Source organism: Oryctolagus cuniculus, chromosome 3 (genome assembly GCF_964237555.1).
Source record: "Oryctolagus cuniculus chromosome 3, mOryCun1.1, whole genome shotgun sequence".
Lineage (NCBI taxonomy): Eukaryota > Metazoa > Chordata > Mammalia > Lagomorpha > Leporidae > Oryctolagus > Oryctolagus cuniculus.
The window spans coordinates 179,608,653-179,634,789 of NC_091434.1; the positions used below are offsets into that span (position 1 = coordinate 179,608,653).

Below are 26,137 nucleotides of genomic sequence, written 5' to 3' on the forward strand. Positions count from 1 at the left end.
GCCAGTACAGGGATATTTTGACTATAACTGCCCTGCAGTATGTCTTATAATCTGGTATTGTGATGCCTCTGGCTTTGTTTTTGTTGTATAAGATTGCTTTAGTTATCCAGTTTCGTTTCCATATGAATTTTTGCCTTGTTTTTTTTTTTTCTAGATATGAGAAGAATGTCCTTGTTATTTTGATTGGGATTGTACTGAATCTGTAAATTACTCTTTGTTGTTGGACATTTTGATGATAGTAATTCTTCTAATACACAAACATGGGAGATTTTTTCTATTTTTGTGTCTTCTATTTCTTTCTTCAAGGTTTTGTAATTTTCATCATAGACATCTTTCATATCCTTGGTTAAATTTGTTCCAAGGTATTTGATCTTCAATTGTAGTTATTTTGAATGGGCTTTATCTTAGAAGTTCTATCTCAGCTATGGCAGTGTGTCTGTATACAAAAGCTACTGATTTTTGTGTGTAGATTTTATATTCTACCACTTTACCAAACTCTTCTATGAGTTCCAATAGTCACTTAGTGGAGTCTTTTGGATCCCCTATATATAGAATCATATCATCTGCAAATAGGGACAGCTTGATTTCCTCCTTTCCAATTTGTATCCCTTTGATTTCTTTTTCTTGCCTCATGGCTCTGGCTGAATCTTCCAGGAGTATATTAAAGAGCAGTGGTGAGAATGGACATCCTTGTCTGGTTCCGTATCTTAGTGGAAATGCTTCCAAATCTCCCCCATTCAATTATATGCTGGCTGTGTGTTTGTTGTATATTTCCTTTATTGTGCTGAGGAATATTTCTTCTATACCCAGTTGGCTTAAGGTTTTTTTTTTTTATCATGAAAAGATGTTCTTGTATTTTATCAAATGCTTCCTCTGCATCTAGTGAGATAATCATATGGTTTTTAGTCATCAATATGTAACTGTGGTGTATTACATTTGTTGATTTGCATATGCTGAACCATTCGGCAAACCAGGGAAAAATCCCACTTGGTCTGGGTGAATAATCTTTCTGATGTGCTGTTGGATTCAATTAGCTAGTATTTTTTGAGGATTTCTGCATCTATCTTATTCAGGGATATTGATCCATAGTTGTATTTCTTTGTTGTATTTTTCTTCTGGTTTTGAAATTAAGGTGATGCTGATCTCAAGAAAGAGTTTGGGAGGATTCCCTCTCTTTCAATTGTTTTCAATAGTTTGGGAAAATTTGGAATTAGTGCTTTAAAAGACTGGTAGAATTCTTCAGTGAAGCCATCTAGTTCTGGGCTTTTCTTTGTTAAGAGGGTCTTTATTAATGATGCAATCTCTGTCTTGATTATTATTAAGTTTAGGTTTTCAGTGCCTTCCATGGAAAAATTTTGTGATTGTCTCTTTTATGTGACTGCCAGGCTTGTGTGTGTGTGTGTGGAGTATAGGTAGGGATGTTAGTAGGAATTGGGCAAAATTTTGGAGAGGAACATCCAGAACAAATTTATCAGTGCACATTTGGTTCCTTATGAGACAAAGATGCAAGTTGTTAACATTTGAGGCACATGGTTCATGCTTAATGGAGGGAAGGAGCTATGTGTATGTTTTTAGCTCACAGACTATCAAGGATTTATGTCCCGGTAGCTCCTCTTCCAGGCCAGCTCTCTGCTGTGGCCCAGGAAGGTAGTGGAGGATGGCCCAAGTACTTGGGCCCTGCACCTGCATGGCAGACCAGGTGGAAGCACCTGACTCCTGGCTTTGGATTGGCACAGTGCGCCGGACGTAGTGGCCATTTGGGGGGTAAACCAATGGAAGGAAGACCTTTCTCTCTCTCTCACTATCTAACTGTGCCTGTCTAAAAAAAAAGAGGAACATTGCTATGGGTAGAATAATAAAACAAAAGGAATAACAGAAGCAACATTGTGTGATGGTTGTGTAAGTAATGCTGTAGCTCTAAGATATCCAATCAGAAGATACATAACTGAATATGTGTTAGGAAACTTACAGTTGTTTGTGCTGGGGTAGATAAGAAAACACCCTGCTTTGTTCAGGACCCAGAATATGATACAAGACTCTCCTTTGGCTCAATCGGACTTGCCCCAAATGGTAGTTAGAAACATACCAGGGGATTCCAATTCAATCCCATCAAGGTGGCATGTACCAATGCCATCTCACTAGTCCAAGTGATCAATTTCTGTTCACAATTGATCATAATGATAGGACTAAGAGTCAAACGGATCACATAAACAAGACTAGTGTCTAAAAATACTAACCAATAGAATAAAAAAAAAGGGAGAGAACGATCCAACATGGGAAGCGGGATACACAGCAGACTCATAGAATGGCAGATGTCCTAAACAGCACTCTGACCTCAGAATCAGCCCCTAAGGCATTCGGATCCGGCTGAAAAGCCCCTGAGAATATTTCAGGCATGGAAAGCAAAGACACTCTGCCAAAAAAAAAAAAAAAATGACCTAAATGAAAGATCTCCGCGAGTGAGATCCCAGTGGAAAGAACAGGTCATCAAAAAGGAGGTACCTTTCTCCGAAGGGAGGAGAGAACTTCCACTTTGACTATGACCTTGTCTAAATAAGATCAGAGTTGGCAAACTCAAAAGGCTTCCATAGCCTTGGCACCTCATGACAAGAGCCTAGGGTGATTACTGACTCCATAAACAAGAGTGTGAATCTGTTAAGTCAACAACAGGTGTCACTGTGCACTTACTCCTTATGTAAGATCTCTGTCCTTAATGTGCTGTACATTGTGAATTAATGGTATAACTAGTACTCAAACAGTATTTTTCACTTTGTGCTTCTGTGTGTGTACAAACTGTTGAAATCATTACTTAATATATACTAAATTGATCTTCTGTATATAAATAGAATTGAAAATGAATCTTGATGTGAATGGAATGGAAAAGGGAGCAGGAGAGGGGAGGGGTGCGGGTGGGAGGGAAGTTATGGGGGGGAGCCTTTGTAATCCATAAGATGTACTTTGGAAATTTATAGTCATTAAATAAAAGTTAAAAAAAAGACTCTCCTTTGGATCTGCATCCTAGAATAAATGCTATTTGCCTATTGAGGGCCTTGGTGTCTTGAATCTCTGTCTGATATTGCCACTTTAGGACCACAGTGTAGACTCAAAGAGAAGAATAAGGAGCATGGCATATTCAAACACAGAATTATCGGTATTAGATATTCCTTAACAAAGGATTCCCTGAGGCCAGTGCTGTAGCATGCCAGGTAAAGCCGCCACCTGCAGTGCCAGCATTCCATATGGGTGCTGGTTTGAGTCTTGGCTGCTCCACTTCCAATCCAGCTCTCTGCTATGGCCTGGGAAAGCAGTAGAAATCCTTGGGGTTCTACACCCATGTGGGAGACTGAGAAGAAGCTCCTGGATCTTGGCTTCAGATAGGTGCAGTTCCAGCTGCTGCAGCCAACTGGGGAGTGAAGCAGAGGATGGAAGATCTCTCTCTCTCTGCCTCTCCTTCTCTCTGTGTGTGTATCTCTGACTTTCAAATAAATAAATAAATCTTTTTTTTAAAAAAAAGGATTCCAAAAGACAAATTGTATGTCTGTTAATTTTCAGCTTTTAATAAAACATTATATTCCTCATTGAGCCTCTGGTTGAGTCCACAGACAATAGAGAAGCCATTCTCAAAGCACAGTCCATGGACAACCAAGAACAGAAGAGTACCTCACCCTTGACAAGGGAGAAAAAAGCACCATGTAAACACTCAAGGTCAAAGTAAATCTAAGGTACTGTTTTCTTAAAATTTATACTTAGAGTCCATTTTATCAAAAACTTTACTTTATAGATGAGAATACTAAAGCTACCAAAGATATGACTTCTTCGGGATTATAAGCAGATGTAAGGTAAGAGCCCAAGCATCTCAAATCTAGGGTACTCAAAATGAAACATTCGGGCTGGCGCCATGGCTCACTTGGTTAATCCTTCGCCTGCGGTGCCGGCATCCTATATGGGCACCGGGTTCTAATCCTGGTTGCTCCTCTTCCAGTCTGGCTCTCTGCTGTGGTCCAGGAGGGCAGTGGAGGATGGTCCAAGTGCTTGGGCCCCTGTACCTGCATGGGAGACCAGGAAGAAGAACCTGGCTCCTGGCTTTGGATCAGCGCAGCACCAGCTGTGGTGGCCATTTGAGAGTGAACCAACGGAAGGAAGACCTTTCTCTCTGTCTGTCTCTGTCTATAACTACCTGTCAAATAAAAAAAAATGGATCATTTAATTTTTATTCTCCCTGTCTTCCCTATCACAATACATTAGATTACTATCTTCACAAGTGACTCAAGCAAGAAATTGAGCCATTCTTGATTTTCCTTCCTCTCCAAAATTGTTCTGAAGCCTGTTGTTAACTTCTCTCCATCTTCAGTGCCATCTCTGTAGCAATAGCCGGTGGGTGTTCCTTGTTGAGAGAGACAGAGACAGATAAAGAGACAGGGTGGGGCCAGTGCTGCGGCTCAATAGGCTAACCTGCGGCACTGGCATCCCGGGTTCTGGTCCTGGTTGGGGCACCGGATTCTGTACCGGGTGCTCCTCTTTCAGTCCAGCTCTCTGCTGTGGCCCGGGAGTGCAGTGGAGGATGGTCTAAGTCCTTGGGCCCTGCACCCGCATCACAGACTGGGGGAATCTCCTGGCTCCTGGCTTCGGATCAGTGCAGTGTGCAGCAGCCATTGGGGGGTGAACCAACAGAAAAGGAAGACTTTTCTGTCTCTCTATCTCACTGTCCACTCTGCTTGTCAAAAAAAAAAAAAAAAAGAGAGAGAGAGAGAGACAGGGTGGGAGCGAAGAGTGAAAGAGAAAAAAGGAGAGAGAGGGAGAAAGAGAAAGGAAGAGTGAGAGAGTATGAGTCTTGTATTAATTATGGGCTTCAAATTATACATTTATAATTTTGACAAACTCAATGATGTGAGCAGTTTTAGTCACATACAACTTAAATTTTATTGTATTGAAAATGTTATGGGGCTGCTGCTGTGCCATAGTGGGCAAAGCAACTGCCTGCAGTGCCAGCATCTCCTATGGACATCGGTTCAAGTCCCAGCTACTCTACTTCTGATCCAGCTCTCTGCTATGGCCTGGGAAAGGAGTAGAAGATGTCCCAAGACCTTGGGCCCTGTGCCCTGTGAGAGACCATGGAGAAGCTCCTTGCTCCCAGCTTCAGATCAGCCTAGCTTCAGCCATGGCTGCCATATGGAGAACAAACCAGCAGAAGTAAGACTTCTCTCTTTCTCTCTGCCTCTACCTGTGCCTCTCTGTAACTATGCCTTTCAAATAAATAAACAAATCTTTAAAAAAGAAAATTTTATGTTTTAACTTGTATCCCATTACTGGGCCACACACCCTGTAGTATCCTATAAAGAATGTTTCATTATTCTTATAATTCTCATTAAGAAACTACATTATGTTATATTTTATATTAAAGGTATTAGTCAAATGAAAACACTTGATCAGGGCTATACTTAACCTCTGTGAGGTTTTATTCTGGGAAACACTGGCACATTTCCTTAAACCACTAGAAGTATTATTATCCCTTTTAAAAGGCAAAGCATGATACCTATTTCTCCTGCTAGAAAAATCTTCAATGCCTTCTCTTTAAACAGTAAAAATCCAAGTTCTCACCCAACACTTTGGAACACTAATGACCTGGCCCCTCCTACCTACTAAACTATGATATGTATGGTAAGTAAATAGTATAGGTATTTGCCAAAAAGAATGAAAACATTTGAATATACAAACACATGTACACAAATGTGCATAGCTGCTTTAAAAATTAGCAAAAAACTAAAAACAACCAAAATGTCAACCAGCAGGTTCAAAGACCACATATACACAACAGACAACACACACACACACACACACACACAGATATACACTCATATACATGCAAATAAATGGCAATTCATACAATGGGATACACTCAAACTCACTTCTTGATCTATGCATAAACATAGTTCAACTGCAAAAAATGTGTTAAGTAAAAGAAGCTAAGAGGACAAATAAATTCTGCATGATTGCATTAATAGGAAATTATGGGACAGATAAAATTATATTGACCAAGTTCTGTAGAGTATAGGGAGTAAGAGGGCTAAATTCAGTGTAAACAGATCCTTGTAGAATATATTTACATGATGAAAATGACCTATATTTTGATTATGGTGATGTCATAACTTGTTGGATTGTATTCTGAAAATATATTCATTTCATTGTGCTCAAAATACAATTAAGTACAGTTGAGATTTCATATGGGATACTCCAATTTCTTTTTTTTAGATTTTTAAAAATTTTAACTAAGGAATAAAAACTTCATGTATTTAATATATACAAATTTGGGAACATGGTGATTCTTCCTCCCCACCTCCCTCCCACCCATACTCCCACCCTTTTTCCTCCTCTCTCTCTCTTTCCCATTCTTATTTTCTACAAAGGTCGGATTTCAGTTAATTTTATACTCATAGGATTAACCCTACACCAAGTAGTGAGATCACTGAGTAGTATGAAGAAAAAAGAAAAAAAGAACAGAAACAAACAAACTAGAGAATCATTGATCCTGGACAAATCAAGAGCTGTTCAAAATCATCGCATCTCAAGGTGTTAGTTTTGCTCTTATAGATTACCTTTCAGGTACTCTAATAGTTACCACAGATAAGAGAGATCACATGGTATTTGTTTTTTTGTTTTGTTTTGTTTGTGACTGGCTTATTTCACTAAGTAATGGTTTCCAGTTGCATCCATTTTGTTCCAAATGGCAGGACTTCATATTTTTTCTACTGTGCAGTATTCCATAGTGTGTATATATATATATATATATATATACCATGATTTCTTTATCCAGTCTTCAGTTGATGGATATCTGGGTTGATTCCACATCTTAGCAATTGTAAATTTAGTTGAAATGAACTTAGGGGTACAGATCACACTTTCATATGCTGATTTCATATCTTTTGCATAAATTCCCAGGAGTGGAATGGCTGGGTCATATGGTAGCCTATATTCAGCTTTCTCAGATATCTCCACACTGCCCTCCACAGTGGCTGTACCAGTTTACATTTCCACCAATGGTGATTAGGGTACCCTTCTCCCCACATCCGTGCAAGCATTTGTTGTTTATTGATTTCTCTATGAGAGCCATTCTAACAGGATCGAATGGGACTGGACTTCCACATGGGACTCTGAGGTGCCCCCAGCATCTCATATATTACAGGCTCTGGGGCTCAAACCTCCTTGGTAGATCACTCATAAGCAGGTGGCTCTGGGAACTTCTCTGTCTCTCTGTTGACAGGACAGACTAGTAAGGTGTGGAGGATCTCTGCAACCCATGGTATAATCGGTCTTCACCTTTGAAATAACTAAGTAGGAAAGGTGTGTAATCAGTTTTCACCCATGAAGTTACTACAGTGTAGTAGGGCATTGGGCCATATCTATCTTTGTCTGTTTGGTAGCAAACAGCATCAGATCAGCTTTAAAGAGGAAAGACCAAATTTCTTCTGTCATTCAGCCCATTGAACAGGCTCCTTTGTGGCTAGGGAAAGACGCCAACTGACATTTGCACACTGATCTATGTCAATGATCGCCAATTCACTGTGGATGCCATATTAGAGACATATATGTAGAACTTGTCTATTCTCCACACTCTGTGTCCTTCCTACTAAGTCCATCCTCAAGTCGATTGCACAACTTGCTAGAAATTGCCCATGAATTAGTGTTGACCTTGACTTCAGGTTTTTTTTTTTTTTTACACAAAGTGACTATTACATCTACCAGTAATATTCTACCAAATTGGAGAATTATTCTTCAAGTACATCTTCAAACTCTTTGTAAGGCCATAGTGCAGAAGACAGCTACTTCTGTCTGATCTGACCTCTGTACATACCCATTTACTTATAAATCAAGCCTCTGTTTTTTCTTCCTTTATTAACTGGTCATAGAGAACTTCCCAAGAAATTACATGTGCAAGGAAGCCACAGAATTAACTTCCTTAGACTTGAAAGGGGCAGGAAAGGGAGTGGCTTCTGGAATGTGGCAACGGGAAGCCAATGTTTCCAATTTGGTTTGTATTTGAAATTTATTATTTATAGCTTTTCTCTGTGGACCACTTGCTCATGAAAACATGCATCCACCAAAAGACTTGCAGACTAATGTTCATAACTGATTTATTAGTGAGTTCCTACCTGGAAACAACACAATATCAATCAACAGGAGAAAGGATAAAGAAAGCTGGCAACTGTTCTTCAACAGTAGGAGGAGCCTGTGGAACCAAAGCCATGACTGAGGTCGAATTTATTGTGCCTCCGTGCACCTTCTCCTGCCCCCAGGCTGCAGCACCCCGGGGCCCTGCGCCTCCTCCAACCCCGCAGCTCCGGGAGACACGGAGGACAGGGCTCCTAGGGACACGTCTCCAGCTCCTGTCCGGTGCAACCAAACCCTGACAGATCTCGAAGCTCGCGAGTTGAAGGACGCTCATGCCCACGCGCAGAAGGAAACCATCATTCCTGTGAGAGGCTGGACAGACGAAGGCAGCATTTCCTACCGCCCGATCCACGCAGGGTGTCCTGAGACTCCTCTCCCGGCGGGGCGGCCAAGGCTTGGCTACCTGGGCTCGCACCGCCGGCCTGGGCGCATGCGCCGGGCCTTGGCGCGTCTTCCAGCCCCTGCACGCGGCCACCGCCCTCCCCTACCTCGCTCTTCCCAGGAAGCTGTGCGCGCCGCTCCCTCGTCTTCCTCCCTCTGAGCGTCAGTTCTGAGGCCGGACAGCGCTCTGCCCTCCGGAAACGCTGTTCCTCAGCGCCATCCCGCCAGGCCGCCTCCGCTCCTGGGCCCGGCCGTGGTGTTGGCTCTCGGCGGCTTCTCCCTTGAGCTGGTGTCCCCAGCAATGGCCTCAAGGGCTCCAGGCCGCCGACGTCCTCCAGGGTGAAGGCAGGGCTGAGGGCGTCCCTGTGCGGTTGGTGCGCGCGGCCTCGGCCGCCTGAGGGACCGCGGCGCTGAGGCGCGGCTGGGCGGGGCCTGCGCCGATGACGCACGAGGGGCGTGGCCTCTGCCCACGTGGCCTTTCCCGCCGTTTGAGGGCTGCTGTGGAGGCCCCGGCCGGAGTGGGCCCTGGGGCTCCCGGGGCCCTGGAAACAAGTCCAGCACCGCCGCCGGACTGGGGCCGGGTTCAGCCTCGCACGGGGCCCGGGACGCAGGCGTGCGGGGTCCTGGAGACCTTGCGGTGCTGTGCGGGAAGTGAGGCTGAGCCTGCGGCGCGTGACGCATGTTCTCGCGCACAAGGACGGACGTCCTGACGTGAGGCTGCTCCTCCAGGTGAGGCCATGTGGGTGTCGCACGTCCTGTGTCTGCAGCTTCCGACTGCGTACATGGTGCCGAGTCCGGGATGCGTTGAGATACTGCATATGCAGGCGGACTGGACGAGGCGGGCTGAGGAGACCCGAAGGGATGTGACGTGGAGTCAGTGGAGACGAGTGATGTGACGTGACATGACGTGACGTGACGTGACGAACCGAGATGCGTCGAGACATGCGGCGCTGACCTGGCGTGTGGGGCGGAGGTGTGGGGAGCAACTCGGACTAGACTGTTACTGGAATTAAGACTTATTCTATGCATCTGCTCTCCCACAATATGGCGCTGGGAGAGGAGGAAACAGCTTCTACACAGCTGCCTCCAGTTCAACCAATAAGCAGCAGGACCTGCTCCTGATTGGAGGAGAGCAGCATACTCGGCGTGTGGGTAGCAGAGTTGGGATTGGTGGAAGAGGACTATAAAGGAGGAGAGAGACAACATGCACCAGGAACATCTATCTGAAGGAACACCTGTGCAGCCCCGGAGAGAGCCAACATGCACCAGGAACATCTATCTGAAGGAACACCTGAGGAACATCTGAGCAGCCCCCGAGAGAGCCGGCTGGTGGTGTGCCGCTCCCCCTCGGAAGTGGGGAAAGTGGCAGGGGAACCGCCCTTCCATGGAGGTGGAAGGGTAGGTAGCCAACCCGGGAAGAACCAGCAGCAAACCCGGGGAGGGCCGAGCAGACAAGGGAACAGCGCAGGGTCCTGTGTCGTTCCTCCATGAAGAGGGGGAGCGACATAATGGTGCCGTGACTCGGATATGAAGCCTAGGCAGGGTTTAGTGTCGTTCCTCCATGAAGAGGGGGAACGACATGGAGGAGACAAGATGTGGGGGACAAAAGAGACATGACGTAATGTGGGGGCAGAGGAAACGTGACCTGACATTGAGGTGGAGTGGAGACGCGGTGTGAGGGGTGAAGACAGGACGTGGGGGTGGAGAGGAGACACCCCATGAGGGGTGGAGACAGGACGAGGGGGTGGAGAGGAGACGCGGTGCGAGGTGTGGTGCAGGGGAGTCCTAATGTGAGGTCAGAGTTGAGAGGTGACGTCATATGCGGGGCCAGGGATGAAACCGGGTTTGGGGGCGGGGAGAGGGGTGCAGGGGAAAGGGATGGGACCTGTGGGCAGAGGGGATGGGCGCTCTCTGTGTGGTTTGGGTCCAGGAGCACATGAAGCCATGGTGGTGTCTAGAGCTGGGACAGAAGCCCACTCACGGCAGGTGTGCTACTGGTTTCTGGGCCACAGACATGAGCGGTTTTGGCCATGCGGGGGGGAGTCTGTGGCGTGGGCATCGTCATGATGGCAGTAGCACCTGTGTCTGGGGCAGGCATATGGTGGTGCTAGGATGGAGGTGGGACTGTGATGGCTCCACCATGAGTTCTGGGGCTCCTACTGCTGGGGTAAGCATTAGTGGAGACTGCAGAAGTCCTCAGTGGTGAAAGCTCATCTCCTTTCCCCCATGGATGGAGGCCATAGTCAAATGGATCCTTCTTGGTGCTCACCTGTGCCAGTCTGAGCGATAGGTAACATCAGCAAAATATATTCTGTTCTGCACTTAAAGAAACAAAAAGATAGCGCGTAGAGTTTATTTCCCCTCTTTGGGATGCTATGCTACCCTGGGCTTCCACCATCCATTTCTTCCTTCTTGTTATCCTGATCCTGCCTTCCACATTGACTGCACACTCCAGGTTCTCTCTGGCACAGCCCCTGAGGCTGCCGCAGACTCGAGGGGAGAAGCAACCTTGGCTGTGTGCAGGGTCCTTTATGACTGCTGCTTGTTGGTGTTTATTTGCTGTTGCTGTCAGATAATGTTGTATTCTTAGCAGATACTGTGTATGTGTGTGTATTTGTGTTTGGGTGAACACACACTTGGAGTATGTGTATGCGCCATACCATGAATTTGTGTTTGAGATGACTTTTGGGAACACCTTAAAATTAGAATGTGAAAATCGTAGGCTGTAGGTTCTGACCCATTTCTGTATGTATTTTCTCTAAATTTGCTGGACTCTGTCAGAAGCCACCAACCACTGTTATCTGCTTTTGAGCCTAATTTCCAAATGTCTCTGAGACACCTGGAATGCTCTAGTAGCCCCGCCTTCCAGGAACTGCCCTCAATTCATTATACGTGGAATGCTGGGAAATGTGCTTCTCTGCTAGGCTCACTACACCTTCTTCCAACGCTTCAACAATTAGGGTGCTTCTGTTGATCCCTGGAAAGTATTCATATTGCAGTTCAAGCTCTAGAGTGCCAAGGGTTCCTGCATCCATAGAGGCACTGCTGTCAGTGGAGGGACATCAGGTCAGGTCTGTGGTTGCCAGGACAGTCTGCATGGGGAGCTTCATCCAGTCCCAGTGCTGTCACTGATTGGTTGGGACCAGAAATCATCTTTGCTACTTCCTCTGTCCTATACTTCCCCATGTTTTATGTGGACATAGTGATCCTCACACCCCATTTGCAGTGTAGATCGATATAACCCACTACACATTTTGTAATGGTATAATATGTACTGGCATAAAATTTTTTCTTTAGCAGTGTAAAAGAGTATGCAGAAAGGTCCATAAAACATAAATATCACGCTTCTCTGGCCTCAGAATCAGCCCTTAAGGCATTCAGATCTGGCTAAAAAGCCCATGAGAGTATTCTAGGCATGGAAAGCCAAGACACTGTGGCCAAAAAAAAAAAAAAAAAAAAAAAAAGACCTAAATGAAAGATATGTGAGTTTCTTATAAGAAATCAGCAGTGAGCCTAATTGATAAGCCTCTGAAAGTAATCTGGTGTTTCTCTCTTGCAGATTTTAGAACGTTATCATTATGTTTTGGTGCTGAAAGTTTGACTACAATGTGTTGTGATGAAGATCCTTTCTGGTCATGCCTATAAGGAGTTTTATGTGCCTCATGTACTTATATGTCCCTTTCTTTCTCCAAATTGGTGAAATTTTCTGTAATTATTTCAGTAAATAGGCCTTCTAATCTATTCTATCTTTCCACACCTTCAGGATCTGCTAAGGCCCATATGTTGGGTCACTTGACAGTATACCATAAATGTAAAACTTTTATAATTTTTCTAATTTCTTCTCCATTTTTTTGTTCTAATTAAAAACTTTACAAAAATTTGTCTTCTAGCTTTGATGGTCTTTCTTTTCTTCACCACATATGTTGTTAAGGCTTTCCAATGTATTTTTTGACATGTTGAATTCTTCATTTCTAATATTTCATTTTGATTTCTCTTCAAAATCTCAGTTTCATGGGATAATTTCTCATTCATGCTATGTATGGATTTCTTTAATTTGTGGATTTGCTTCTGAGTAATCCTATGATTAATCTTTTAAATTACATTTCAGTGATTTCCTCAATCTCTTCATCTTCACAGTCTAATATTGAAGTGCTATGTTCCTTGGTGGTGGGGGGAGGGAGGCAAGTTGTCTTCCTTTTTCTTGTTTCTAGAATTTCTGTGTTTATTTTTAAGCATTTGTGAAAATATTTATTGTTTTTTTCCTCATGTCTTTTATCTTGGAACTTGTCTCTGTGGCTTAGTGGGGTGTCTGCTGTTTCTGTGAATATCTGAGGTTTGTGCTGGGGTATCTTGGGAGCTCTAATCAGTGCTCCAGGGTGAGGCATGTCTCCAGGGTAATACCCAAGGTGGGCATGGTAGATATCTTCCTTTTAGCAAAGGGGATTTGTTGGCGTAATCACACCCTCACTTCCTCTCTTCCAAGGTGATCAGTGCTCGGGTGTTAGCCCACAATGGGTGTAATACTCTTCTGTGCTGAGTTATAAACAGCACGAAGGATCTGTGTAGTCCTCAGCATAGGCATGGATCCCATTGCAGTGACCCATCCCAGGTGATCGTGGAGCTCTGAGCAGCATTTGGAGCAGCTCACTTTGATGGCCCAGAGACCCAGCTACACTTTGTGTCCTCTCATGCAGTCACAGAGTTCCCACAGTCTCAGCACACTAGGCTCCCACAGTCAACAGGGTTCAGAGGATCCACTCTGCTCTGCTAGCCTGTCCCGTCAGCGAGAGGCAGAGATGTTCCCAGAGCCAGCTGCCTGTGGGTGCTGTGCCTTGGCAGTTTGAGCCACAGAGCCTGTGGTATGTTGAGAGGCTAGGGCACCTCACCTTTCGACATGGGTGCTCAATTCTCCCAGCTGACTCAAAGTCAGTGAGGAACATAGATTTTTTCCCTCTGCTGGAATCTCTAGATCACATGCATGCACAACAGCCACCCACTGAATGTTGCCTTCTCCCCACTGGGTTGCAGGTACGTGCACCCAAGCTGCCACTCCTGGTACTGCTGAGAAGATGGCATCTCCTCTCAGCCAGCAGCTGGGTGCGTGCACAAGAGCTTCCCTAGCTGCCACTTATGCCCAAAATGGTGCCTGCCTTCTCTCAGCCAGTTGCTGGGTGCTGTTGTGTTGCAGATGGGGTGAGAGAAATGTGCTCCCATTTTTTTCTTACTGAGTCAGTGGGAACCCTCTCCCCCTTAGGGCTCCAGGCCAGACTCATGCCATGTTCTCCCTCTGTATCACTGTTGGCATGGGTTGCTATAATCTGATCTTACCTCAGTCTCCAAAGTTGGAGCGTTCTCTGGCTCTTGGGGTCATGTGTTGTGTCTGTGTTCATGCTGCACATCCGAATCTTCCACACTGATCCATGCCATTCCTCTTCCTTCCACAGAATTTCCACTGCAGTTTGCTCTCTAATTCTCTCCTGAGAATGTATTTCCTACATTTTTTTCTTATTATTTACTCCTATCCTAGAGCAGTATGCTCTTCCCTATTTCACCATCTTGGAATCTCCCCAGATGGAAGTTTTAAGTTCGATCATGACATTCTTCTGCAAAAATCTTCCCATAGCTTCCTGTCTCCTTCAGAGTAAGAGCAAACGCACTCTTAATGACATTAGGGTCGGCATTGTATGACCTCCTGACACTTTGACCTACTTTCATACTGTTCTCCTCTTCCTTTCTCAGCTCCAGCCACCCTGGACCCCTGTCTCTTCCTCAGTCTTTATAGGCACTCTCATACCTTGAGGTCTCTGCACAGCTTTTCCCAGAATCCTCATGCCCACCTTTTCACTTCCTTCAGAGCTCTGTTCACTTTTCAGGGAGTCCTTCTTCAACCTACCTTTATGACACAGCAGTTTTTTACCTCAGTACTTCTTTCCTGTTCCTGTCTGGTTCTCTCCCCTCAGCAGTTACCACCAACCTCTGGAACATGTATTCTCTTCTTTCTCTGCTGTTTTCTCCCACTCCTACAATATGGGCCTCATGAGAGTGGACCAATGCTCGGAACCATGCTTCACTCAACTCAGCACTCAAAACTCAGTAACTTTGTTGAATGAATGAGTTTTGCACACATCACCTCTGACAATTCTACAAGATGCAGGTCATTTCCATTCTACAAAGAACAAAAGTGAAGCTCAGAGAGGTTAGGTTTTGTCATAGAACTTTTACATGACCGCCCAGATGTGAATGTTGCTAGAGTCATTTATGTCAGAGAGACATAAATGTCAGGTTCTCCAAAGATGTGCCACACTATCACCTGCCAGCTGTCACTCCTGTTGAGTAAGCAGGAGTCTGTGACGTTCATGAGTCATCAGCTCTGACAGCAGAGCAGGGGTCCTGAATGGTTGAAGGATGCTCTGGGAAGGGCTGCTATAATGAAGGCCCAGCTGCTGCTCAGTTCCCCCTCAGTACCCCTGAGGCAACCTCTGTGGTCAAGTAGGACCCTCCCAGGTAAGGGGACTGGGATATTTTTCTAGAACTGGATGCCATAAAAGGATCGACATTCCAGTCTCGGAACAGCTTAGCAAATAACAACATTGTGTGTAATTCCCAGCAGCAAAGTGCTGAGACTGAACGGATGTCATCTCAGTGTCATTTAGAAAAGTAGCTTGGAGGGGGGGGTAGTCAGCAAAGCTAAAAATCAGCCATAGGCACACTCTGCAGATTCCTGGGTGCCCTGAAATCTAGAGGGACCCTGAAGGTAGTGAGTGCTGCTTCCCCATGAGCTTGTAATTCCTGAGGAAGGTGACAGTGAATCTGCTGACAATTCATTTGTAAGTGCACATTACGCAACTTCCTTTTGGGATCAAGGTCATGGAGTAGATTCTCCTTCTCTGCTCCAGGCATTGAGCTGTCGCGTCACAACTTCTGCATTTTGGGGTTGTCATTTAACTGTCTTGTACTGCAAACAGGTGTGATCATCCAGTCGGAAAACAGATGAACTCAAAGATTAAATAGAGATCAAGATTTCAGTTGATATTTGATTGAGTGGGGGTTCACTCCTAAATCCTTTTTATTCACAGACTTTATGCAAAATTTCTGCACTCAGAAATGGGAGAATTTATAGCACCAGAGTAACTCATGACAGCCTCTAGCACTGGGATGTTGTGGTTAGCTCTGGATACCATAACAAAACATCATAGACTGTATGACAGAAAGACCAGAGATTATTTCCCTCACAATTCTGGGAGTCTGAGATCAGGGCACCAATATGGCTTGAAAGTGTGGTGAGGGCTCTTTTTCTGCCTTGCAGAAAACCACTTTCTTGCTGTGTCCTCATCTGGGAGAGAGAGAGAGAGAGAGAGAGAGAGAGAGAGAGAAGAGCACTTTATGGTGTCTCTTCTTAGAAGGCAACTAAGCTCATTATGAAGAACCTACCTTCATAGCTGAATCATATGTCTTCCCAAAGATCCCTTCTGCAAATGCTAAGGTAATGGGATTGAAGCTTCACTGTGAGTACTGAGGGACACAATGCCTTCCACAGAAGGACTGAGGTTGGTTCAGATGGGCTCTGTAGGAGCTGGCTTAGCCTAGGGGGTATCCCATAAGATGATCAGAGGGCAAGATGAAGTTCCTGAGAGCTTACAGCATAGTGTGGGGATGACTAGCAATGGTTTATGCTCACATAGAGCAGTTATGTGTGAGGCACTGTTCAGAGTACTTTACATACGTTAATTCACTGAACCCACTAAGAACAGTAAATAACTACTATTATCCTTATTTTACAGATGAGCAAATTAAGTCATAGGGAGATGAAATAATGTCTACTAGCCACACTGCTATTAAGTGTGAGATTCTAACCACATACTCTAGTTGTAGAATTTGCCTTTCTAACTAAGATTTCAGCTACTTCTCTCAGAGAAACCATTTCTTCCAGGAAATTGGGATACTAGGAAGGGGGATTTCCTTGCTTTCTACCCATCATCTCTGGAAAAGTGGGCATGTGGCTGAATCTGATTTTGCATAAATGGTGGAGCTGCAGGCAGTGGGGAAAGAGCAAATAAGGGATGCAGGAACCGACCTGCTCAGGCCCTGGATTTCTGCTGTGTTCCTCACCCTTCACTTCAGCTGGGCAGGCTGCCCGCTGACACTGTTTTCAGGTGGGATTCTCATAGGGCAAATGGCAGGTTTGCTGGTTTTGTCAGCAAGGAAAGGACAGAGATGGAAATCTTACCAGCTGCTGCTGCCCAATAGCCAGCCTGTGTCAGGAATTAGGGATAAAAATAAGTGGAAATTGTCTTTGGTGTTGCTGTTGTTCTAATATCTGGATGGTCTGTGTCTAATTCTGTGTTGTTTATATTTAGTTCACCTGAGACCAAAGTGAAAAGCTTTGAAAAGCTTTGGTCCTCTGCCGTTCCCCATTTAGTCCCTCTGTCCTGCTTTTGCCTTTATTATCTCCTCTCTCCAAACTGAACTCCATGAAGGCAGGGACTGTACTGTTTATTCCACTCAGTGCTGTGTCCATAAGGGTTTGATAAACACATTGGTAGGTTATAATGTTTACTGAAGGAATAAACAAATGAATGCATTGAATTAAGTCTGTCTTGCTGTAGATGATAGGAGAATTGACACAATGAAGAAATGGGAAACCCCGTAACAATTTACTTTATCATAGATATCTTAAAAAAAAAGATTTCAGAGAGCCAGAGGCAGAGAGAGAGAGAGAGAGAGAGAGAGAGAGAGAAGTCCTCCATCTGCTGCTTCACTTCCCAGATGGCCACAATGGCTTGATCTGTACTGATCCAGAGCCAGGAGCTTCCTCTGGGTTTCCCACGCAGGTGCAGGGGCCCAAGGACCTGGGCCATCTTCCACTGCTTTTCCAGGCCACAACAGAGAGCTGGATGGGAAGTGGAGCAGCCGGGACTCGAACTGGTGCCCATATGGGATGCCAGAGCTACAGGTGGTGGCCTTATCCACTGTGGCACAGTGCTGGCACTATCATAGGTATCTTTCAAGTTTGTTCTATTCTTCCCTTCAGAGCCCATTAAGAGACAGCTTCTATGAGGATCTTGGTGCCATTTCATTGAGGTGTCTCAGTGTATGTTTTCAGTACAGAGCAATCTCAGAGTTGCAGGTAATTGAGTGGTTGCCCTGATCATGTAACATCTTTCCATGTAGTTGGGGACAGTTTCCAGGAAGATGTATTATAAGAATATGGGTTATACATGGGTACTTCCAAAAAGTTGATGGAAAATAGAATTCAGATATAAGCAGTATACAGGAGGGCATTTGGCCTAGAGGTTAGGAGGCCAGTTGAGAATCCTGCATCCCATATTGGAGTACTTATTTTTTTATACCCATCTCTAACTCCCGACTCCTGATAGCTGTTAATACAGACAGAAAGCATTGGTGATGGTTCAGATAATTGGGTTTCGGCTACTCAAGTAGCAAGGCCTGGGCTGAGTTCCAAGCTCAATGTTGTGTAAATGTTGTGAGCATTTGAGCTGTAAACCAGTGGACAGGAGCTACCTGTTTATCTCTCTGCTTCTCAAATAAATGAAGTTTTTTAAAAGTTCATTTTGGAACAAAAATTTTTATGTGCATGAATAGGAGGTGTGTTTAGTAGGAAAATATATATTATGAAAAATCTCTTCATAGTTTTTAATTTTTTCCTTACAAACAATCTTTTAGTAACATTTTCCACATTTTAAAGAACCCTATCATACACACACACACACACACACACGCACACGTTAGGCTTTCCTCCAAAGTGCCAGTTTCTAAAATAATTTTCTGAAGTCGGTGGATTGGATTATTTTCTCTGTCACCCCCACTCTCACCCAGGGTGAGGTTTTTTTTTTTTTTTTTTTAAGATTTATCTATTGATTTGAAAGTCAGGGTTACAGAGTGAGATATGGGGAGACAGAGAGATCTTCCATCTACTTGCCTACTCCCCAGATGACCACAAAGGCTAGGGCTGGGCCAGGCTGAAGTCAAGAGCCAGCAGCTTCATCCAGCTCTTCCATGTGGGTAGCAGGGGCCCAAATGCTTGGATCATCTTCTGTTGCTTTTCCCAGGCCATTAACAGGGAAGTGGATCAGAAGTTGAGCAGAGCCAGCATTGAGGCATAGAGGGTAAAGCATCTGGCATCCCATAGGAGTGCTGGTTCAAGTCCAAGCTGTTCCACTTCCAATCCAGCTCCCTGCTAATGTACTTGGGAAAGCAGTGGAACATGGTTCAAGTGCTTGGGCCCCTCCACCCATGTGGGAATCGTGGATGAAGCTCCTGGTTCCTGGCTATGGGCCTGGCCCAGACCTGGCCATTTTCACTATTTGGGGAGTAAACCAGAGGATGGAAGAATCTCTCTCTCTCTTTCTCTCTCTCTTTCTCTCTCTTTCTGTCTATTCTCCTCTCTCTGTAACTCTTCCAAATAAATAAATAAATCTTAAAAATAAGAAGTAGAGGAGCCAGGACAGGAACTGGCACCCATACAGCTGCTTTACATGATACACCACAACACAGACTCCAAGGGTGAGTTTTTTTTTTCTTTAAAGATTTATTTATTTTTATTTGAAAGTCAGAGTTGCAAACAGAGAGGAGAGGCAGAGAGAGAGAAAGAGAGAGAGAGATGTCTTCCATCTGATGGTTCACTCCCCAATTGGCCTCAACGGCTGAGCTGCGCCAATCCGAAGAAGCCAGGAGCAGTGAGCTTCTTCCAGGTCTCCCACGCGGGTGCAAGAGCCCAAGGACTTGGGCCATCTTCCACTGTTTCCCAGGCCATAGCAGAGAGCCAGGTCAGAAGTGGAGCAGCTTGGACTCAAACTGTCGCCCATATGAGATGCGGGCACTTCAGGCCATGGTGTTAACCCACTGCACCACAGTGCTGGCCAGGGTGAGGTTTTTTGTTGTTGTTGTTGTTTTTTTTTGTTGTTGTTGTTGTTGTTTGTTTTTTTTTTTTTTTTGACAGGTAGAGTTAGAGAGAGAGAGAGACAGAGAGAAAAGTCTTCCTTTACCATTGGTTCAGCCCCCCAATTGCCACTGCGGCCAGCGAGCTGTGGGTGGCATACCCTGCTGATCCCAAGCCAGGAGACAGGTACCTCTCCTGGTCTCCCATGCAGGTGCAAGGTCCAAGAACTTGGGCCATCCTGCACTGCACTGCCAGGCCACAGCAGAGAGCTGGCCTGGAAGAGGAGCAACCAGGACAGAATCCGGCACCTGACCGGGACTAGAACCCGGTGTGCTGGTGCTGCAGGCGGAGGATTAGCCTAGTGAGCTGCAGCACTGGCCTCAGGGTGAATTTTTTTTTTAAAGATATACATGACAGAAAAAACAAACTTGTTTTAATATACTATTTACATATTAAGTATAAACCATCGCAGTAAAAGCTTTCCAAACATTGGCAAGAAAAGCCGAAAAATTGTTGGTCTTTCTCACATTCTCCTGAAATTCCTCAAGGCACTTGAGATGAGGAGCACTATCTGACACTTCATAGTCCCTTGCTTCATTTAGACGCCAAGAAAACAAAAATGGGCTCTCAGGATGCTTAGGGTCAATATTAGTGAAAATAAACTGCAATTTGTCACCATATATTTTTCGAATTTCCAGTCCAAGGCGACCTTTATACAAGTCCGCAGATTTCTGCAGCCTTTTCAACCTCTCTTCATTAGCTTTGTTGGCAGTGGAGATAGTTTCCTTCTTCCTAGAATACTCTTCCTTAAGATCCTGGATATTTCTTCTAAGGTCTTCCAATTTCTGCTTTTTGTCTTTTACTTCAGCAATCAGTTTTAACAAGTTATCTTTTTTCTCTGGAATCAACTCATTCTGTCTGTTGACCTGATTTTTATATTCCAGATACATCTCAATCATTCGTTCTTCTTCCTTCAGTTTCACAGACAGTTTTTCTGTAAGTGACTTGACCGAGTCTTTGTGGGCGTCTCTTAGCCCCACCATCTGACAAGGAGCGTCACTCAGAGCTCTTCTGTATTTGCTCCCAAATTCATTTATGTTTTTATCAAACAGTGCCAGCTTGTCCTCCACCATTTTGCAAGGCAATGCTTTAACTCTAGATATTCAGGGTAGATCAAGTGCCCCGGGCTTAACTGTGCTTAAAGGGGCAGCAGGAATCCAAGGCGCCTTCACCTCCTAAGGCCCTCTTAGTAGGCCTAAGTCCCTGTTAGTAGGTAAGTGTGCGAGACACTCTAGCATCCTGGGAAACGACACCGACTCCGTTTCTATCACAAGTAAAACTGGTGACATCTAAGGTGACGCCCAACTCTATCCCCTCCGGAGTCCAGCATTGAGAGTCGGGAGGCCCCTCCCCGCCCGGCCTCTAAAAACAAGTCTACGGCGCCTCTCCCTCCCACCCCCGACCCCGACTCGAGCAGGGAAGTGGACGGCCGAGTGGGCACTTAGACAGCTCAGTCCAGGACGTGTACCAGGAGGGGCAGAGTCATCTCGTTCAGCTAAACCCGCAACCGTTCGGCGAGGCCGCTACCCACCCCTCCAGGCCAAAAGTCTGGAAGTGAAAGGACGCACGTTTTACAAATGCCGCCCAACATACGTACACATGTCCCATCCCCAAGCCCACAGTCTCCTACCGTCACAAGAGGGCCCAGCTCGGCACCCACCCTCCCTCACCTTGGCAGGCAGGCCTTAGCCCCGCCGCCATCCATGCACTAAAATCTGCGTCACCTCCAGCCAAAACCCAGTCTTCAGCTCTCTCAGGGTGAGTTTTAACACAAGTTGTTAGAACAGCATGCTGACTCCCTCTTAGTTCTTGGTGGGATCAACCAGGGCCATTGAAAATATTCTGGTGTGAACCTGCAGGTACCAAAACCTGGAGTGGAGACATGAACTGCTCCTGGTCACCTCATGTACTAAGGTGGCTGTTCATTGTCGTGAGAGTCCTTCCATTCACAGATGTCTGCTCAAGGGCAGGTGCTTTGACCTTGGAAGAAACAAAGATAAAGATTGCATCTGTCACAAGAAGAAACAGTCACATCTGCTTAGAGCCCAGAGACTTGACTTCTTGGCATTACCCTTGTCAGGAATACCTGGGTGATGTTGGACAAGTCACCTAATCTCTTTGAGTCCTACTTATGCAGTGCTAAGGAGAGGAGTTTAATGAGTTAGTTGTTGAGGCCAGGATCACAATCAGATCTGGAGATTCTGGAAGTTGCACAGATTCTGTAAGACACAGAGACAGTCATAAGATATTTTTATTGGTGTTCCGTGAATTAACATAATTAATACCTCTACTTTCAGAAAGAATCAGTCATATGAACAACAGTTCTTGATCTCAGATTGGACAAATTTTAACTGATGTAAAAAGGAAGAAAGACCCCAGATTTGTGCTGTCCAATATGGTAGCCACCAGCCACATGTGAGTATTTAAATACAAAATAATTTAAATAAAATAAAACAAGAAATGCGGTTCCTCAGTCACGTGGCCACATTTCAGGTGATTAGGAGCCGCTTATACCTGGTGTCTGTTTTACAAGCTTCCTTCTGCCACTCAGCACTGCCCTGGAGCTTTGCCTGGACCACAGGCTCCCTATCCTTGGAAAAGAGTACAGGTGTTTTGGCCCTAAGGGGACCGGGCCCAACTTTGGGGAATGAAAGAATGGATGGAAAGTCCCTTGTGGACAAAGGAGTGCAAGAAACACTTCAGGCAAAGGGTAGTTATACCGGACAAGAGTTTGAGAAATATGGAAAGCATGGGGTGTTGGGGAAGGGATGAAGAAACATGTGAACCATTCTGAGCCTTGAATCTTGACAGTCCTGGAGCTCTGGATCACCCAAGACCACAAAAGCGGAGTTCCTTATAAAGATTGTTACCCTACGCACAACTGATTCCAACAGTGGAAAAGTGTGAGGGGAACAGGGCTGTCTTAAGCCCCAAGAAAGGAAGGGCCTTCTCGGAACTCAGTGCTGGGGAAAATGTTAGTCACTTGCGCCATGTTAAAGAAGGGAAGGTCGCTGTATAACAGTCAGTGGCAGGAATGGGTAGAAGTCAGGCTGTCTTGAAATGAGGAAGAAGGTAGCCACTTTATCTGGAGGTTGGCAACTTAATTACAGATCTGTGCAGTCAAAGCCATCTTGTACCTTGAAGTGTAGGCTTCTGTTTACACAGAATGCCTGTCAAAGGAGAAGGTTGAGTTTTGCCCTCCTTGCCAGCCCCGTTTTCAGGGGGCCATGCCTGTGGGGAGGCAGCTGGGAAAGAGTGTAATTCTACCTGCTGTCTGGAAGCCATCTGTGAAGGGAATCACCTTTGTCTTCTGAACTGACTTCCAGGTGCAGCCGTGGGGATGACACTGAAGATGAGAGCAGCAAGTTCCCTGACAGTGTTGAGGAGGAGGCTGCACGTGGAAGAGCACCTGCAGTGACATCAGTGCCAGGTTCTGGGGTTCCCTTCTGAGGTCTGATGGGTCTGGCAGCTGATGGGGACCTAGAATGACAAGACATGTTTTTTTTTTTTTTTTTTTTTTTTTTTTTTTTTGACAGGCAGAGTGGACAGTGAGAGAGAGACAGAGAGAAAGGTCTTCCTTTGCCGTTGGTTCACCCTCCAATGGCCGCCGCGGCCGGCGCGCTGCGGCCGGCGCACCGCGCTGATCCGATGGCAGGAGCCAGGAGCCAGGTGCTTTTCCTGGTCTCCCATGGGGTGCAGGGCCCAAGCACCTGGGCCATCCTCCACTGCACTCCCGGGCCACAGCAGAGGGCTGGCCTGGAAGAGGGGCAACCGGGACAGAATCCGGTGCCCCAACCGGGACTAGAACCCGGTGTGCCGGCGCCGCTAGGCGGAGGATTAGCCTAGTGAGCCGCGGCGCCGGCCCGACATGTTTTTAAATAAGCCACATCTCAGTCGGCTTTCTGACCTCCCTGAGCGTTGCAGCTGCCTCTCTAGCCCGTATCCTTATTTCACTTTCCTGCAGATCTGCACATTGTTTTACTACTTCTATTAGTTCCATCTGCTTCCTGCCCACTCTCCCCACTTTTGCCCATTCATTCTCTGGAGTTGTGAGTTCAGAGTGAGTTGTGAGTTCATAAAAGTAATTGTTTTAGTCCATCTTATTTCAACAGCTGTGAATGTTTCATGGCAGGCACTTGTGAAGGCACTGGGGATACTATATGACCTGGAGAGACAGCAGTTCTTGCTCTCCTGAAGGCCATCTCCTATCACGTGAGCCAAACATGCACAAATAACAACATACGTGTATTATGATTATAATTGATAATTCTAATGAATGTGGTTGTTTTCTCCTGTGTTCCCAGGTCCCAGTTTATCATCTAGTGACTTAAAACTGCCTGATGATAATTCACATAGCTGTAGAATCCATAACAACACATTTCCTATTGGCATGGTGCTTCATTTTATTTTCATAATGGTATAAGGACACTTGACACTTTACTTTTCTTTCAAAGGCCTCTGAAAATCAGAACACAGGAAACTCTGAGACTCAGGATGTCTTGAGACCAAGATTTTTAATGATGGTGCTGTATCCCAGTAGCTGTGGAGATATAGGCAAGTCTAATCCTTCCTGAGCCTTGACTATCTTATTGAAAAATAAGGAAGCTGTTGTAGGTCTGTGAGGTCATGTCGTGCTCTGGGGTGTCTCCGAGTCATTTATGGAATAGATGCTGTAAAAGAGACCATTAATAACTGTGGTCAAGGCATACCCAACCCTGAGTATCTGTTTCCTTCATGAACATCTTGCTGAGCCTTTGGCCAGAGAATGCAGAACTAAGAGAGCATAATGCGAGATGCAGTGTGTGGTGGGTGGGAGATCAAGGAAGACGGGAGAAGAGTGAGGTGATAGTGGATCCTGGGGTCACAAAAGTGGGTCTGAATGAGCGTAACCTTCAGGCTGAGTTCGGGAAGCTCAAGAGAAAAGCAAAGAATGTGCACAGCATCATCAGCCTTCCTAAAGAACAACTAGTCCTGAGCAGCAAGGAATGAACAGTGCCCTTTTCCAGAACTCCTTGGATGTCTGAACAAGGAGACTGACAGAAGGAACACAGACCTGCCTTGTCTCCCAAGGAAGACCTATTCCAAGAGGAGGGGATGTGCACAGGAGGCCTTGCTCCAGACCCCAGAGCCTGGACCCTGGATTGCCCTCCCCACAATGCCCATCAGGTAAATGTGGGCATGGATGGTATATAAACCCTTGGAGGTGGGCTGGGGACGCCAATCATTACCTTCACAGTTCAGCCTTTTAGGTCAGGAGATAGAAAAGAAAGGTTCCCCTTGCTCCAAAGCAGTGGTGATAATAATGTTCTGCACATCTTCAGCCTTTAGAAAGGTTTCCACAACATTTTCTCCTAGGTGTACTTAGTTTTGCAAGTAATGCCCTAGGCATTGGCAACAGGCAATAAAACCTGATCTATGTCTGGAAGTGTCCTCGTTGGTGAGGAAAGATGGCCCCAAACCAGACAGTTCCAGTGGGTGTGACAACTGCCGTGTGGGGATGCACTGGTTTGGAGGCAGCATGCGGTGACATTGCTTCCTTATCCCTGCCACGTCATCATAGCTCAGCACTCTGAGGGAGTTGTCAGGATCCCCCTACAGGAAGGAACTTTACTGAGGATTTTTCAAAATGGAGAAGGCAGAGGATTTGAGAGGCTACTAGGACAGGAATGCCCATGAGATGAAGTTTTCTCTTTTCAGCCTCTGAGCACATGGTTACCGAGTGCTTCTCCCTAGATGCAACTGGTGCTGTGTTGGGTGCTGTTGATGTAGAGTTAAATGAAATGTTACCCCAGCTCTCCAGGAGCTCTACCTGGAAAACAAGAAACTGCCAAAAGGTATGAAAAGTGTGGTGACAGACATGTGACTTGAGTCCACGGTGCGGGAGGGGTGTCCACCTCTGTGTGTGGACACTGATGCAGTTCTTTGAAGTCCTAGTCTACTATTTCTGCTGTTCCCAATATGTAGATTCAATACTGTTTAAAAATTTATGTTTTTATATGACAGAGTGTTGGAGATATAGAGATGGAGGGGGAGAGAGAGAAAGAAAAAGAGCAGACGCTCGGACTTAACCCTAATGGTAGAATTAGAAACGTGCCAGGGGATTCCAATTCAATCCCATCAAGGTGGCATGTACCAGTGCTATCTCACTAGACCAAGTGATCAATTTCAGTTCACAATTGATCATACTGATGGGATTAAGTATTAAAGATATTACATAAATAAGACCAGTGTCTGCAAATAGTAATTGATAGAATTAAAAAGGAGAGAATGATCCTACATGGGAAGCAGGATACACAGCAGACTCATCGAATGGCAAAAGTCCTAAACAGCACTCTGGCCTCAGAATCAGCCCTTAAGGCATTCGGATCTGGCTAAAAAGCTCATGAGAGTTTCGCAGGCATGGAAAGCCAAGGCACTGTGTCCAAAAAAAAAATGGAACTAAATGAAAGATCTCTGTAAGTGACATCCCAGCAGAAAGAATGGGCCATCAAAGAAGGAGGTACCTTTCTCTGAAGGGAGGAGAGAACTTCCACTTTGAGTATGGCCCTGTCTAAATAAGTTCAGAGTTGGTGAACACAAGAGGCTTCCATAGCCTTGACAGCTCATGACAAGAGCCTCGGGTGATTACTG

The 26,137-nt window shown here is 45.4% G+C and overlaps 1 protein-coding gene and 1 pseudogene across 6 annotated transcripts in view; one reads left to right on the forward strand and one right to left on the reverse strand.

The window, feature by feature from the left end:
* Window positions 1–8,681: 8,681 nt before the first annotated feature.
* Window positions 8,682–26,137, forward strand: part of LOC103348625 (neuroblastoma breakpoint family member 6) — a 38,889-nt gene continuing 21,433 nt past the window's right edge. For 3 of the 6 annotated variants that reach the window (XM_070071364.1, XM_070071369.1, XM_070071366.1), the window contains exons 1-5: window positions 8,682–9,276; window positions 21,805–21,922; window positions 22,834–22,937; window positions 23,962–24,673; window positions 25,241–25,341. The gene's annotated coding sequence lies outside the window, so the exon portion shown is untranslated. Of the gene's footprint in view, window positions 9,277–9,299; window positions 9,946–21,804; window positions 21,923–22,833; window positions 22,938–23,046; window positions 24,674–25,204; window positions 25,342–26,137 lie in introns of those variants that run through there. The other 3 variants (XM_070071365.1, XM_070071367.1, XM_070071368.1) reach the window with 3 other exon arrangements.
* LOC138849083 (kinetochore protein Spc25 pseudogene) lies at window positions 19,849–20,703 on the reverse strand (annotated as a pseudogene).